A 17341-nucleotide genomic window follows, 5' to 3' on the forward strand; every position below is an offset into this window, starting at 1 on the left:
GGTTCCAAAGTGCTTTACACTGGTTCTCATTCACCCGTTCACACACACTCACACACATACCAATGGTAACAGAGCTGCCATGCAAGGTGCTAACTTGCCATCAGGAGCAACTTGGGATTCAGTGTCTTGCCCAAGGACACTTTGGTATGTGGAGTCATGTGGGCCGGGAATCGAACTGCCAACCGATTAGTGGACAACCCGCTCTACCACCTGAGCCACAGCCGCCCTAACAATGCTAACCGTGCTAACAATGCTAACAGTGACCATATAAACAGATTTTAAAACGTATAATCATTTGCTATGGTGAAATCCTCTGTAAGGAGATGGTTATTTAACATTTATGGAAGGAGTCTAGTCTTCACTTTTGTAACAGTAGCTGTTTTTCGACATGTTCAGGACAGACGCTTTACGCTTTCTCTGTAACGTGAGAGAACGAAGGACTGCTATAAAGTGCTAACATGAACTAACAAGTTATTGGGACTATAAATGAATTCAATGTACAATCTGTTGTCTGTGGCGTATATACAGTGTATACAGTACCAGTATCTCGAAGGTGCTCTATCTTTGCGGTGTAGAAGTAGAAAACTAATCCAACTTGAAAACCCAACGAAAAGCCATACAGTCTGGAGCATCCACCTTTGTCGTCATTACAGTATGTTTGTATTGAATAAAACCCAGCATTACACAACATGCCTTGACACCATCAGGTTAAAGTCAGCGTGAAAGGGTAAATAAATTTTCAATTCCGATCGAAAACCATTAGGGGTCCAAACAACCGCACTTAAAAAAGTCTATTAAATGTAATCCTTTAGTCTCCTGTCCTGCTTGACTTTCAAATCACTCCAGGCCGCCGCATTTTCCAAAGCAATTTAAAGTAAATTAACAGCATTCTGACAGATTCAATCACACCGAGTATTAACAGGCTTCTTTAAAGGATTGTTGATGGGTTGCCCTTTCTCTTCCTTTCTAACGTGTGCTGTCCTGCAAAAACGGCTATACGTACTGTAGAATTGAACACTTCAGCTCTGACGTGAGGCCGGGCCTTTCAACGCCATGGATGTGGAGGACACACACCTCTTCATTTATTTAAGGACGCTGTATCAAAACCAAACCGAATGCAAATACAAGCGCATAAAAAAATCATATAATGCTCAAATTAGACAAAAAAGGTTGAATTTTATAAATGATGACACACTATATGCCCAATAAAAATTTGTACACCCCTGACCATCACACAGATATGATGTTCTTCTAATAACTTACCACATAGTTTAAAGCCCACAATTGTATAGAACGTCTTTGTATGCTGTAGCGTTAAAATTTCCCTTCACTGGAATAAGAGGTCTCAGACCGGTTCCAGCATGACGATGCCCATGTACACAAATGAAGACATGGTGTGTTAAGGTTGGAAGAAGGTGGAAGAACTCGAGTGCCCTGCACAGAACCCTGACCTCAACCCTACTGAACACCACTGGGATGAGCTGGAACACCGACGGCACCCCAGACCTCCTCACTCCTCAACATCAGTGCCTGACCTTCAAGATCAGAAACTAGTCAAATGTTTATTGACGTAAAATAAAAATAAAAACGCATTTGTTACTCGTTTTCATCAAACAGATCTCCAGTTATGTAGCAATACATGCATTAGTGAATAAACCTTTTACAAGTGTCTGAGTGATTTGAGTTTTTTTTCTTTAAACTCCAAATGTGTTAAAATACAGTGTTACAAATAAAGTAAAAAGCTCAAGAAACATCCTAAAGGATGACACCCTAGTGTTGAGGAAAGGTAGAGATTTCCTCGTCACTAGGGTGTCATCATTAAGGACGCTTCTTTTACCTGAGAAAGTGAATTAACTATACACCAAATGTGTTATGCTAAAATGTACAACAGCAGCTCTTGAAATGCAATAATCTCTTCTTATTGGTGCGCTCTATTTGAGTTTGTAGCTGCAAAAGATGTATCTTTGATAGTGCAATGCTGGAGACAGTCAAGGCTAGAATTTAGTGGCTTTTTTTCTGAAAGTGTATTTGTGGAGAATGGGTGAGATTACGACTCGTCGACTGGTGGACTGAGAGCAAAGTATTTCAGCGGATCAAACCAAACACTTGAAAAATACTGCAGCAGAAGCAATCAACGTACATGAAAAAACTGGCCATGGTTTAGCAACTCCAGTTTTCTGAACATGAAACGTCTGTAGCAGACTCTCTGAAAAATATTTAGCTGAAGGCAGATCTTTGAGAAAGGAAAGAATGTTCACAAACTTTAATACTTTTTTTTTTCATTTTACATCCCCTCTCTGGTACGAGTAGTGAAGCAATGGCATGGTTTGTTCATCCATCCATCCATATTCTGAACCGCTTATCCTATAGAGGGTCGCGGAGGAGCCCGAAGGCCATCCAGGCACAAGGCGGCGGACACCCTGGACGGGGTGCAAACCTATTGAAGGGCACAATCACACACAAATTCACACACTACGGACAATTTGGAAATGCCAATCAGCCTCCAACGTTTGTCTTTGGACTGGGGGAGGAAACCGGAGTACCTGTAGAAGTACATGCGAGCTCCAGGCACACAGGGTGGAGGCGGGATTCAAACCCCCAACCCTGGAGGTGCGAGGCAAACGTTGCGAACCACTAAGCCACCATGTTCACCATGGCAACAAAAAAAAAATCAGCGACAGAAACAGAAAGCATAAAGCTGTTTATTCTCCGCTTCTGGTTCAAAATACACATTTCATCTGTTCCGAGTGACTTGCTTAAGCATTAAAAGCTAATCTCTGACCTGTGAAGGTCATGCTACGGATCATCTTCACCCTGGACCTGACTGGCGGGTTCACTTTTGGGCCAGAGGTTTATCCGAAAAGCGACTTCTTTTCTTCCTGCTTCAGTGCGTTTTAGTAATACAGAGTTATTCCATTCGTGCGTTAAGAGGTTCCTGAAACCTTCCAGTGACTCATCCATATCCGGGATTCCTCCTACTGCTACACTGCCACCTAACTTAAAAAAAAAACGACAACCTCTGTCATAATTCTCTATACAAAAACTGTTATGACAACTTATAAAATCTGCCTTTACATGGTTATAGCCTGGTGATATCAGGTTAATGACACAAAGCTCAAATAAAATATTACCTAAATCATTTTTAATAATTCATGTGTTGAACTCTGACATTTTCTACTCTAATAGGAAGACACAGTCTTTATGAATCATTTATAACAAATTGCGTGTGTGATAAAGCATACGGATATGCTTAACAAAGGTGGGAAAAGTACAAAGAATGTGTACTGAAAAGTATAGGTAGCCTACTGTGACAATATCGTAATCAATTAAAAATAATTGGAGGCAAAAATCTGCTTGAGTCAAAAAATATCTACATTAAAGCATTTTAGATATTTTTAACTCATGAAAAGAGCCCGATGATCCTAACCCTATGATCCAGCATAAACATTAGACAGTTTGCTAAGCAATCAGTCGTAAGGAAAATATTCTGCTACCTTAAACCTGGACAAACCTGGAATTTGGCTAGTTTGTTAGCTAATGTTTAATAGCACTGTTGGAGTGAAATCTAAGGCACAATAGCGATGAAAAAAAAAAAAACATAACTAGCTAGATAGCTAATTTCAGAAGCTAATTAAAAAATTGATCTAGCTTGCTAATTTAACTCACTAATTTTGAAAACATGACTGGCTAATTTACCAAAGTTACAGTTACGTTAGCATAGGAACATTAGCTTTGAAGGGTGACATTTCATTTTTATATGGGAGGTAAATAAAACATCTCATCTTATATGAACTGGTCATTCTTCTTACTAAAAAAAAAGAAGAAGAAAGAGTGCTTTGAAGGAAGAGTGCATTATTTTGTCTTGGAAAGTAACTTGAGTAAGAGAATTTCAGTTACACCTGAGTAAAGTGTAAATCTTCTAAAAAAAATAATAAAATTGTACAGCAAGGAAGTTCAGTTACTCAGGTATTTTAAAATAGCCTCGATGCTCTTTACTCTATCGCCTACGAGCCTTCCTGAAATAACGGTTTGGAATAACGCTTACAATCGGCAATTCTAAAGAAGTCGGGTTTACGAACGCGTTTAGTCATCGACTGACATTTATTACAACCACTGACGTGTTTCAGCAGACTTTTAGATGTTCCTTCAGCAGAACAAAGTAGAGATGATGATGACTTGATGACATAGCGTGTGTGTGTGTGTGCGCGTGCGTGTGTGTGTTATCAGTATGGTGTTTGCTATTTATGTTCCGATGAGCCTTTGCCTGAGTGCACATGCGTATGCGTCTCAAAGCCACACGCTGCCTGTGTTCTGACACCGTGACACCCTGTACTGCAATATGTTATTACTAGCCTTTGAGAAAAAAAAAGAAAAAAAAAACAAGGTGAGAGATAAAAAAAAAAAAGGATAAACAAGATGAGAGGTGATGGGAAAAAAATCCCACTGATGTCTGGCATTACTGCTCAATTCAGAAAAGCTTTTCTCCAGACACTCCTGATGCTCGGTTTGATTTTCACTTGATTTCAAATGGCCTTGTTGTGCATCTTGTCCTTAAGCGAACGCATCTCTCTCTTTTTTTTCTGTGCGTACACTCACTCCTTTTTCGTCGCCCATCTCCTGATAAACAAGTGGAGGATTTTCTCCTCTGGATCAGGCCAAAGCGCTTAGCGTCTGCCGTGTGCTGATGCAACTGCCTGAAACAGATATGATGAACTTTTCCCCTCGCAATTCTTTCTTTTTTTTCAATTTCTCTCTTCGTAATAATCATTATTAATTTCGCCCTCAGCACTACGGCACCTTGGAGGTTTGGTGTGATAAATACGTTAGTCACCTTTCACAGTAATGAGTTAGAATGTAATGACACATGAATAAGCGTTGGTGTAACTGTATTTCTCTCACCCTCCCCTCCCCCCTCCCCCATCCCTTTACTTCTTCCGTCCTTTTTTCTTAATTACATCAAGGATGTGATTTATGTGCAAATCATAACGCCTAAAAAATACATTATTTCTGTTTGGTAACAGCGAAACAGATCCATCACTGTGCATCCGAATGAGTTTGTGGCTCGCAGTTTGAAGGGAACGGAACTTAATTACGCTGTAGGAAAAAATAAACACCAGTCACACCAACAAACCTGACGTTAAGTGCTTATAACTATTCATATGACCTTACTTATCAGCTCTGACGTTATATTCAAATACAGATTAGCACTGATAATAGAATATCGATGAAGGCTTTCAGTCATCCAGTTAGGTCCTTGTGTAATAGCGAACAGGGCAGGGTTCATTGGGCTTCACAAGCCTGTCATGACAAGTGACATTACTTTATTTTTACAAAAGCCAAATGTAGAGTGGATCTCCAGCTACGCTGAACACTCCATCATTCAGAGCTGAGAGCTGACATGTAGTTAGTCAGCGTGGACACCGCAGTGGCCGTCTGGCTGCGGGCGTTTATTGTTACAACTCTGACGTGCCGTATAGTTCAACAGCAGCATCCTTTTTACGCCTGCTGTGGGCGTAAACTCCATTAGAGCCTGTACTGGAAAGTCTTTTTTTATCTCTTTCTGGCTCTCGCTGTTCTCTCAATTGCTTCTTGCTTTGTTTTTGTTTTGCTGGCAGAGCCATGAAGAATCTCTCACTCTTTCTGTCATGCCTCAGTCCCCTTCTTTGGATTGCCACTCCGAGAAAACAAAAGCAGAGGGAGAAACAACTGACAACTAGTGCGGTTCACAAGCGCATGCCGGGATGCATAAACAACAAAATGATAGAGTCTGAAACAGGCGTGGCATTTTCCCCAATCTTTAACCCACCAGTTAAGCCAAATCTCACCAGTTTGGGTGAGTCTGTGCTCGCTGTAGCCTCAGAGTCCTGTTCTCGGCTGACAGCTCGTCCGCCTCAGGTTTTGACATGTTGTGTGCTCTGAGATACTTTTTCTCCTCACCACGGTTGTAAAGAGCGATTATTTGAGCTACTGACAGCTCAAACCTGTCTGGCTGCTGATCTTGCTCATCAAGAAGACATTTTTTGTCATATACACGTCAAGAGAAAGATAAAAAGATAGGGCAGTGATTGCTCAGTGGTTAATGGCACTGAGTTACTGATCAGAAGGTAAATGGCCTGCACTTATATAGCGCTTTTTTAACCTTAGTGGTTCTACAAAGCACTTTACACTGTGTCTCATTCACCCATTCACACACACACACTCACACACCAATGGTAGCAGAGCTATCATGCAAGGCGCTAACTTGCCATCGAGAGCAACTGCCCAGGTTCAGTGTCTTGCCCATGGACACTTCGGCATGTGGAGTCATGTGGACTGAGAATCGAACCGCCAACCCTACAATTAGTAGACAACCCGCTCTACCACCTGAGCCACAGCCACCCAGAAGGTCATGAGTTCAAGCCCCAGCACTGCCAATCGACCACTGTTGGGCCCTTGAGCAAGGCCCTTAACCCTCAATTGCTCAGTTGTATAAATGAGATCAATATAAGTTGCTCTGGATAAGGGTGTCTGCCAAATGCTGGAAATGTAAAGATAAAATGACTGGCTGTTGATACTTGTTGCATTTCACGTAACTATAAATGGATAAAGATTATGCCGGTCGTTAATAAATACAAAAATGTTAGTGTTGGTATAAGAAGAATAAAACACTTTGCGGCATGATGTTATAGGAAAGTAATCAACTTTGGGATGGTAATACTGTAGTAACTTGACTTGATTTGATCATATTCTGCCAAGAAAATAGTGTGTTCGCAATACATATATATATATATAATATATATATAATATAATATAATATATAATATATATTATATTACCTTCCTTTCTCACATATTTCCTCTAAAGAGTGGATGTAGATTTGCCATCCAAACACTTCACTGCATCTGTTAAACCCACAGGAAACTGCAGAAGATGTCCGTTTTAACCATTCGTGATCGGTGTAGGTTCACAGTAAGGTCCAGTAATAACTATTAAGTCAACGTTCATGAAGCTATCAGCATCACTGAGCTTATTTGCTAACCCAGCCGAGCCGTGGCAGAAGGAAATACCCAGGAGAGACGCTGTCTCCTCAGGCTTACCCCCTCTGGCCTTGTCCTGTCTCCACACAGAGGCTTCGAGCTGCCTGAATCGATTTTAAACCCCGTCTGCAGAGAGAGTCGCGCTAACAAGAGGCTTGACTTAGCAAACCCAGCACAGACGGCCAAGAAAGAAGGCGACTGTCTAGCGAGAGGGAAATGTGTTGCACTCAGACAGATGGGATGACGGATCCAAGATGAGTAACGTCTTACTGAGGGTTAACCGAGTAGAATAAAAACGTTAAACCGTTAGTCTTTTGGTGGCCAGCTCACTCCAATTCTTCTGAATTGGTATTTCAAACGGTCGTGGCTATTAGAAGTGTGAAGTTTTGAGGGGAAAAAGTTCCACATCTCTAATAAATTATGAACACGTTATAATGCACTGATTGGACTTTATACACTTATTAGTGAAAATACATGACACATTATAGCAATCTCTATTACACATTATGAATAGTTAACATTTTTTAAAAATAAATAATACCAGAGATATTAACAGGAAATTTTCTGACAAAAACAAAAAGAAAAAAAAGGCAAATAATAATTTAAAAAAAGTGTTAGGGTCACATTACATAAGAAAAAAATATTAAACTTTATGATCCTTCATTCTTACTTGGTAAATCATTGGCGTTGCTTTTTCTTATTAATGATGTATTGATTTATTGATTGATTGAGTGAATGATTCATATAAATGGCAGTAAAATAGCATTTTGATCAGCATTTACTAACTCTGTGTACTGTGACTGCAATAACACTTTAGACTTTATAAAATTGTCAAACATTTTAGTCTCACTTTACTTAGAGCACTCTACTATAACTCATTATAACCTATTATAACCTATTAGGTTACGATGCCATGTTCATGTTAATAATCTATACTCAAATCACATCAATAACATTGAGGTACTTGTTTAAAAAAAATTAGGACAGATCTGAGCACACTGTGATATATAGTGAAATATTAAGAACACTATTTATAACGCATTATAAACACTGCTATAGGTGCGTAATTTTAACAAATTGTAAATTGTTGTAAATTTAAATATAAGAGAAATTCTAACAGTGTTCTACATATTAATGCATTATAACACAGTATTACATGTTATAAATATATTCATAGGTCATTCATAGGAAATATCACCTGTATATTGCAGAATTTTGAAAGGTTTTTATCATTTTAATTATATTATACTTCTATATAGATCATTTGATTTTAAGATTTATGGAAACACTTTCTATAAAGATCATATTTATGATATTATGAATGATGAACATATTAATGTCATGTTATAGTGCATTTGTAAGGTGTTATACATACTGTTATTGAAACATGCATTACGCTTTATAGCGATCTTAATTGCTAACAAGATGCATTATAAATACTGTATATATGATGCATTATAAGTGTTTATAACACATTATAACAAATTCCAAAGAAACCAAACACCTTTATATAGTGCATTGTGAGACCTGGCTTGATTTTTATTTATTTTTTAATTTTATTTAATGAATGAATCATACCAGAGAGGTGATCAGGAAACATACTAGAAAGAATTTATTTTCTTCTTTTATAAACACTGCTTATAATGCATTTCGTTAACAATTATCAATTGTCATAAAAAGTTGTAATTGTTCTAAAAAATTGTATAGATTTATAAACGTTGCTATAAATTGTGATGCCTTATAAATGCCTAAACAATTGTGTGTATAACACCTTATGAATGCATTATAAAAGTTATGAATGTCATGGGTCATATTAAGCATATTATACATATGGACTTCATAGAAAGGGTTACCAAATTCATTATACTGTTGTTGTTGTTGTTGTTTTTCATATTTATCCTCCCAGTGTTTTAAAGGGAGTAAATTGTCTGTCACGAGCATCTGTTCAACACAGCCGAGTGTCTTTATTTCTAAATATAGTGTTTTGATTGATGTTGGTTGTTAAATCTGGCTGGAATTTTGACTAAATATAGTTTCTGTCATGTCTTCTATAGTTTCTGTTTCTACACTGTCAGTGTAGACACTGTCATATATATATATATATATATATATATATATATATATATATATATATATATATATATAATTCCCTATGAATAGATGAATATTTATTATGCATTAATAAGGTACTTATGTCATATAAAGTCACTGTTAGAATTGTTTATGAGAAGCCATTACTGTTTATAGCCATATTTGTAATGCATTTATTAATTATTAACAGAATGCATTATAAGCATTGTTTATAACACTTGCAATCAAAGAACAAATTCAGTCTCAAACGACTTTTTAAAAATTAAATAAAACAGCGTTTACAGTGTTTTATTTCACGATATGCAAATACAGAGCACTAATTTTACAAAAGTTAGTAGGTTTAAAAAATATTCAACATTAAAAATCGTTGGTATTAGAATTATAATGTGTATAATATCTATAATAAGTACTACTTATAATGCATTTCATAATTAAATGTTAAATGTCAAACTGTCATAAATTCATAATTAACAATTCATAATGCATCATAAACATAGCTATAATGTGTAATGTATTGTTATAAATAATTATAATGGCGTGTATAATGCCTTATGAATTCGCTATAACATGACATGAATTCACGTGTTCATCATTCATTATAAAAACACTTTTATAATTTTAACTTTATAATTACATATAGTAATAGTATAGTTATTTAATTTCAGGATGGTAAGATATTCTATAAAGGGCATATTTATTATGAACTGTGAACTTATTAATGTCATGTCATCTTTATTATGCATAGTGAATTGGTTACATGATGCATTATAAGTAGTGTTCATAACACACTATAACGCCAATTCCATAGAAATACTGTAGTGCATAACGTGTTATAAGCACAACTTATAATGCATTTCATAATAGACTATTACATCTTACTGACATAAATTCCTAATAAAATATTCATAATGCATTATAGTGCCTTGTGGGTGCTATAATGTGACGACAGATGATAAAAAACATTAAATTCAGTTGAACATCCACATGTATATTTAAAGACAGTATATTCCTTTAAATGGCCAGTTTCTGCTAATTCCAAGTGGCCAGTGCTAAGCCCATGATGAGCTCGTGTGCACTGATATTATCATTACAGCATTAGAGTGTGTGTTTCCAGCTTGTTCCCACGGCGCTGCCTGTTCATCGTTATCCCCTCACCTTGGCAGGCCACCTCCTCACTCCCTTTTAATGATATTAGCTAATCGTCACTTGCCAAGTTATTTGGCAGATAATGATCAATAACAACTTCGCTGCAGATGGAGTGCTTTTTGAGAGTGTTAAACTCTCCCTGTGCTCTCTACAGGGGAAAGACAACATGATTATCAGTGCTGCGAACGTATTATGTGCTGCTTTAGCATTTGTGTAATTGTATCTACATGTTTTTAGAGCTGGACTGTTGATTCTCCATAAAATAGGTACAAGGAAAAGGAGTACTGAGGGGAAATTGTACAAGGATAAGGATATAAAGATGATCTAGAGGGGAATTAAAGGGTGCATTTGGAGGGTACAGAGTGGGAATCAATAATATAACGGATTAAAGAAGTTACAAACTGTATAATTTGTGTACAAAGGTAGACTACAAACATGCATATAATTGTTTAAGGAGAGAATAAACATAGGAGAAGGGTATAAAGTAGGGTGTATACAGTATAAGGCAAATTTAAAGGATTTAAACATGGTATAACAGGTTATGAATCAAATAACACACATGTTTATGAGGTTGTAATGTGTATACAGAAGGATAAAGAAGAATAAAGGCTATAATCAGGATAGAAAAGGGATTAGAATGGTTAAAAAGTAGAGTATAAGGTGTACAAAAAGGCCAAAAATACATAACAAGGATGTAAATGAGTTTATAAAGAGGGTATAACTGCTGTAATGGGAGCATTAAAAAATTACAAGAGGTCAAAAAGGGTATAATTAGGGTAAAAATGAGACAAATAGGCTGTAAAGTACTGTACAGGTGTATAATTGGGGAAATAGATGGGGTAAATAATATAAGAATTATTTCAAGCATATAAGCATGGTATTACAGGTTATAAATGGAATAAGAAGGATGTTTAGAAGGTTATAATATGAAGACAAGGTATAAAGAAGAATATAAAGGCTGTAAAGAGAACCAAATTTATAAGTAATGTTTAAAAGCAGGTTGTGCGGTGTGTGAAAAGGGTAAAAAAAAAAAAAAAAATACAAAACAAAGGTGTATAAGAGTGCATAAAGAGGTTATAACTGCTATAATGGGAATACAGAGGGAATAAAGGGGGTTATCAGTTTATAATTAGGGTACAGTGTAAAAGGAAGGTTTAAAAGAATATACAAATGTAAGAATGGTTCAGAAGATGAATACAACCATTATAAAGCAGGAATATAAAGGGTATGAGGAGAAAGCCTAAGTGAGTGACCTAAAGCCAGGAAACTGATGTTGAATCCGGGGATATTTGGCTTTCCAATTACACAGCAACGCTGTCCGTCTCATACAAGGAGAGAAAAAGAGCGAGGATTTTACACTCCTGCTGTAGAATTATTGTTTCTCTCAGGGGGAAGATAAGGACTTGCTGTGGGATAGTATTTTTTCTGTCACTCTTTAAGTGAGTTTTCTCTTTCTTTTTTCTTGTTTTTAAACGTGAACTACAAAAATATCACCATGTGTGAAGATATGATTTTAAACAATGTCATGCACCGCAAGCAGCAATGTGTGTGTTCCCTGGTTGCTTGGCCGAGGAGAAATTTGATTGTCATGGGGAGAAAAAATCATTGGCAGCATGCGGTGGTTTATAACAGTCTATAACATTCTATAACTTTTTATACGTCTTTAACTGTCTATATCCTTCAGTAAAATTCTGTAACACTCTATAACAGTCTGTAAAAGTCTGTAACAGTGTCTAACTGTCTGTAACATTCATTACCTTTCTGAAACTATCCATAACAGTCTATAACAGTCTGTAACAGTCCATAACTGTCTGTGGAGTGTAGATAAAACTCTATAACAATCTATAACTGTCTATAACAGTCTGCAACCATTTGTAACAATTTATAACAGTCCGTAAATGTCTACAAAATTCTATAGCTTGTCTATAACAGTCTATAACAGTTCATGACTGTCTGTAACAGTCTGTACCACTTTGTAACAGCTTATTACAGTCTGTAAATGTCTATAACAGTCAGGAACTGTCTATAACAGTCTACAATAGTTTGTAACAATCTATAACAGTATGTAAGTGTGTACAACATTCGATAGATGTCTATAACAGTTTATAACAGTCTATGACTGCCTGTAACAGTCTATAACACTTTGTAACAGTTTATTACAGTCTGTAAATGTCTATAACAGTCTGCAACCATTTGTAACAATTTATAACAGTCTGTAAATGTCTACAACATTCTATAGCGTGTCTATAACAGTCTATAACAGTTCATGACCGCCTGTAACAGTGTATACTACTTTGTAACAGTTTATTACAGCCTGTAAATGTCTGTAACAATCAGTAACTGTCTATAACAGTCCACAACAGTTTGTAACCATATATAACAGTCTATAAATTTCTGCAACATTCTATAGCTTGTCTATAACAGTCTGTAACAGTCCATGACTGCCTGTAACGGTCTATAACACTTTGTAACAGTTTATTATAACCTGTAAGTGTCTATATAGTCTATTCCAGTCTATAGCTGTCTGGAACTATTATTTTAGTCTGCATGATGGGTCTAATAAGACAGTTATTGTTAAAGCTCAAGTCCGTATGATTTTTTTTTATTATTATTAAACAATCAGTCAAAAAAAAAAGGTCAGGGAGAAAAACTGTGAATGATTTGAGAAGTCAGTGGTTTTGCTAACAGAATAAGCAGATTATACAAAAATGCATGTAGAACATGTTGTAGGTCGGGTTATTAATAAAAGTTTTACTCTTTTAAAAGTTTCTTAACACACACAAGTCACACATACTACTGTACTAAATAGTACGTGACTCCACCATTGGTGTCACTACTATTTAGGCATAGTACGTGGTGTGTATTATGAGGTTAGAGACACGGCCATTGAATTCTATCAGAATGTGTGAACTCACAGCCGTGAGATTAATCCATGCAGTGGAGAACAGCGCAGCACCATCCGAACGTTCTTCCTCAAAGAGCTTGTAATCGCATTTTTACTTTTAATAATACGAAATAAAAAAGGATTAAAATGTCAAAAAGTTTGAAAAAAAGAAGGTTCTGTCTTTTGTTTTAACCTTTAAATGAATTCAAATGAATTCGTTGTAAAGTTAAGGCTCTCGGCTGGGAGAGACAGCGACTGAGAGAGAGAGAGAGAGAGAGAGAGAGAGAGAGTTCAATCTGATGCTCGTTCTACCATTTACGGGTAATTTTTGAGCTTTTTGTGAAACTTATCCCTCATCTCTGTACGCTTAGCCCTTAGTGCATTCATTTAGCTCTGATATTTAGCTCCATCCAGATTCTCTAACCTTCATTACTTCATGATGTTTGCTGTTTATAAGCTTCATGAAACCCAGACTGTTGGAAGCATTTTTAATATCTCAGTGCTATTTGTAACTATTAGCATGCAATAAGTATGGAAATGAAGTTTCAGTCTCTGAAAGGAAAAAAAAATGTCTTAGAGTATTAGAACTGCAGGTTAAATGTCCTTATTCCAGTTTTTCTTTTTAATGCAGGACCGCATAAGAATATAAAATGTCAGCGAGCGTCGCACACATGGCTTCACAGATCGGCCATTTCCATGTTTTGATAACTGAACTCTATTTTTTTTTTCTCCATATTTTGTTGAAATGTTGAGGTATTAAATTGTTAGTATTTGGTCTTCTGGGAGACATTTTAAAATCTCATTTAGCGTCTGAAGGGCAGTACTAAATGAAAAAAAAAATGATTTTTAAACAAAATAATAACAATTTACACTGATCATCCTGTTCAAAAGTTTACACCCCCTGGCTCTTAATGTATCATGTTGCCTTCTTGAGCATCAGTGAATGTTTGCACCTTTTGTAATAGTTGTGTACAAGTCCTTCAGTCGTCCTCAGTGTGAAAAGGACTCAAATATACAGAAGATGCTGGAAAAGTAAAGAATGTGCAGGACCTGGAGGATTTATTCTGAAGAACAGTCGGCAGTTTAACTGCTCAGGACAAACAAGGGCTCGTGAACAACTATCACAAAACATAAACACATCATGTCATGGACCATCCAGGTAACGACACACAGTATTAATAATCAAGCGTATGTAAACTTTTAGCTATAAATTCAGCTATCATCTTCTCTTGTTCACTATATGTAAACATCTGTTATGTGAAATAGCTTATTCAGGACAAGACTAAATAAAAAAACAACATTGGATTTTATCTTATTTTGTTAACAGTATTAAGATTTACCAGATTCTGCAAGGGGTATGCAAACTTTTGGGCACAACTGTGGGCCATATATATAAAAAAAATATGCATCAAACACGCATGGGTTTGATATAATGTCATCATAATGTCAACCCTCAAGCAAACAAATCTCAGTGTGAACAAAAAACAGACATCAAGAATGTTTAAAAAAAAAAGAAGAAGGACGAGCTATCTTCGTATCACGTTATTGGGTCAATTAATTGAGGCGCTTTAATCATTAATTCATGAGTACTCGAGGTGGAAAAAAAGAAAAAGGAAAGCGTCTCGGTTGTGAACTTGTGAACTCGCAAAATATTTTCCACATCCTCCAAGTGAGACATCAAAAAAAAAAAAAACCCACAGCCGCAAGGCCTTTATCAAATATTCTTTATATCTCGCTAGTTTTCTTCTCAGTTGTCTTTGAGTCTTTTGTTGAGACGTCTGAAAGTGGGTCAGCGCTGTTTGGTAATAATCACTTCTCAATTCGCTTCTTCTGTACGTTTTCCATTCTGCTCGTTCTTTTCATCTCACTGCTCATTTTATGTCCCTTTCCTCTAGATTCTGTTATAACAGCTCACAGATGATGAGTCGCACTCTTCGTCATAACAATCACACACACATGGTGGAAATGCCGTTCTGTTATCCAGGAACTCTGAACCAAATCGTTTTTTTAATTATCGAATCGATTTGGCGGGTGATGAAGTCGAAAATGCCGTGAAATTGCGCAAGAAAACGTTCTTTCAAAGGCGCTTTTGTGTGGTTTAATACGGCGATGCTGCGAAACGTGGGGCCAGAATACGATGCGTCAGAGCTTGGGATGAAACAAGCATGAGTTATTATGTTTACGGTTTCCAAAAGCGTTTCTTTTTTTTTTTTTACACTTGCCATTGTCGTCGTAACTAACTTATTTCGCCTGACTTTTAGAAGTGTCCGAGCTTCAGCTGAAGGCTGAAATCGAAAGACGGTTGACCTCATTTTGTCTCCACTTTCCTGCTCTCTATCTCTCTCTCTCTCTCTCTCTCGATCTATCTCTGTCTCCTCATCACGCTGCACTGAGCTGAACACGACAGCAGCCAGTGTGGGCAAACAGGCACGCGATGTGTAAGATCACTTAGTGTGGCCCAGCGGAAGGTTACGTGACGAGAGCCGAGGCTTTCTGACACGCAAAGCGCTCATACTCGAGCAGAGGGGAAGCACACTAACACACTGGAGACTCTGGATTTCACCCAATGAATTGGCATCACATGTCAACAAGATTAGGTCCGTGACCAAACCCCGAGGAATGTATCATTTATACCCATACACTCCAGACTTATTGTTGAATTCTCGATTCCAATTGGTCAGAAGATCACAGGTTTACATTAACACAGGTTCATATATGCTAGAACGCCCTCATTCTAATATACTACAGTTTCTGCAATAATGCCTTGTTTTTAACTGCCCGACTGATGGATGTTCCGTATATTAAAAACGTGCATAGTCGTTGATATGATGACGTTTTCTGTGGCAAGATGTTTATCTCAACCTTCATGGAAGGAGTCTCCAGTGTCAGGGGTTTTTGTACTAGCCAGCGATAAAGCCGTTATCCAACACTGTAAAATTCTTAGTAACATGACTAAGCTGAGTTTTTTAGTCTTATTAATGTTAAAAGAGAGGGAAAAAAACTGACGTCAGTAAAGAGAACAACTGTTCCTAGCTGCTCTAATGTGTATAACATGCTTCATGTAGACATTCTAGACTGTAATGAGAAATGGATAAAAAATATATACGAGGTGTCGTTCTTTAATAAACGATTATGATGAGATGAGATAATAAACTTCCGTTTTAGGAAAGTAAGAAAGTTCAGGGTGGGAAACAGTAACGCCTTCTCATCGCGCCATCACAATCGTTATTGATTATTTTCTACACTGTAAAATCCAAAGTGGTGAATTAAGACCTGCAGCATTTATTCGTGTCCGATCGGACACTGACAGAGTTAATTTTACAGAGTTAACCTAACCCTAACTCTAACCCTGTCAGCTTGATCTTGTAAGAAATTTGCATGAATTTGAGTGAACGCGGCCAACAAATCGGTAAACCTGTACTTTTGAATATGCAAGTCCATGTTGTACCATATTGGACCTCTTATTGGGTGCTTTAACAATAATAATAATAATAATAATAATAATAATAATAATAATAATGGTTCATTTATATAGCACCATTTCCAAGAAAAACTCAATTCCAAACAAACAAACATTCAAACAACCACTAGTTAGCGGAGTTTAAAGGATTGAAACGATGAATAAAAATGCCATTTGAGGCTGAACGCCATAATAACGTTTCCATCCAGCAATCAATAGAAATCGACACGCACAGGACCCACGGCTTGGATTTGGACTTAAGTAATGACAAAATTTTGATTAGCAATAATAAACAAAAAAAATTGAGTGGTTCTTACAAAGTGGACGGATTCCATTCGTTTCTAAGAACAATGCTGTGATAGAAACAAACTCCATCCAGCCCTGTCTTCAACCTTCGCATCATTTCATACAACATAAGTCGTGTGAACTGGAACGAATCAACAAATACACCAAATAAAACATCTCTAGCTGCTGAAGGCTGAACTGAGACGCTCTGTTGAGTTCACACACAGCTCCAGGAAAACTTTTACACACACACACACACACACACATACACACACACACTATACACAGTAGTGAGTTTTGTCACTGTCCACAGTCCACACAGTGCATTACATAAATGAGTTCAAAGCGGCAATAGGTATGAGCTATAAGACTACAAACCACAAAAATACACACATTTCACACCATGATGCACGAACACGTACCTTCATTATTGGTCGTGCTTTTGGATCCCAGCACCTG

This window comes from Ictalurus furcatus, chromosome 21 (assembly GCF_023375685.1).
Source record: "Ictalurus furcatus strain D&B chromosome 21, Billie_1.0, whole genome shotgun sequence".
In the NCBI taxonomy this organism is placed as follows: domain Eukaryota; kingdom Metazoa; phylum Chordata; class Actinopteri; order Siluriformes; family Ictaluridae; genus Ictalurus; species Ictalurus furcatus.